The following is a 1,165-nucleotide window of genomic DNA, read 5'->3' on the forward strand; positions in this document are numbered from 1 at the left end:
AAATATGTAATATGGCAATAAAAAATGATATAAAATGTTATACTGTAAAATATGATCAAAAATATTATCATGCAAACCAGTGGTTATGTGGAGTATTTTATGGAGGATTTAAGTTAACATTAATTCATGTATGAAGTAAAATAATTTAAAAAAAAAGCTAATACTATAGTAAAAATGAATCAAGCCAGTATGATGGGTTAAATCAACCCAACATGTGTTCTGTCCTATATTTACCCAGCTCTTGGGTTGTTTTTAGCCCAGTGTGTGTTAGAGTGTGTGTTGCTGTCTGGGAAGAAAACTATAGAGGTTCTTTATTGGCATCAATGGTTCCATGAAGAAACCTTTAACATCCATGGAATCTTTCCATTGCTCAAATTATTCCTTATAGTAGAACAATGTTCTTTGGATTCTTTAAAAGTTCTTCAGACTAAAAAAAACATTCTTCTATGGCATCGCTGAGAAAACCCGCTTTTGGAACCTTTATTTTTTAAGAACCTTTCAGGGGTTCCCATCATGTTTGTTCATTTTGTTTTAATTCATTTTTAAATGTATTTTAATGAATTAAGCTGCTCTTAAACATACTTTATCACTAGAAACATTTTAAGTAACCTGTTAAACATTTTATGCAGTCATTTCTCCTTATATTGAACCTTTTTGGCATAAACAGTTTTAAGTGTGAAAATTTAGTCAAGAACTCTATAGTTCTAGAACCCTAATGAACCTTTTTTTCTAGGAGTGTGTAGAACTGCTTTACCTCTGGAACTGAAGTCATTAAATACTTGATAAACTTTGTAAAATTGGGGAACATGGAAACATTCCATTCCATCATTCTTCACACATTATGGGAATGTTACATTTGAATGTTCTCTGAACGCTCTGAAACAAGTAACGTTTAAAAAACGTTAGATGAACGTCCAACTAAAACATTTCAGGAAACAAACTATGAACGATGTATAAATAACGTTTTTGTTTAATGTTTTGAGAACATTAAAAAGTAACGTTCCCATAATGTTTGAAGAATTCTGATACAATATGAATTACACTATTTTTAAACTAAATCGAATCAACACTGAACTCAGCTGAATAATTGAACGTTCTGAAACAAGTAGTCACATTTATAAAATGTTAGACGAACATCCATCTTTCACATCTTTCAATAGTTTTC

Source organism: Squalius cephalus (assembly GCF_949319135.1).
Source record: "Squalius cephalus genome assembly, chromosome: 15".
Lineage (NCBI taxonomy): Eukaryota > Metazoa > Chordata > Actinopteri > Cypriniformes > Leuciscidae > Squalius > Squalius cephalus.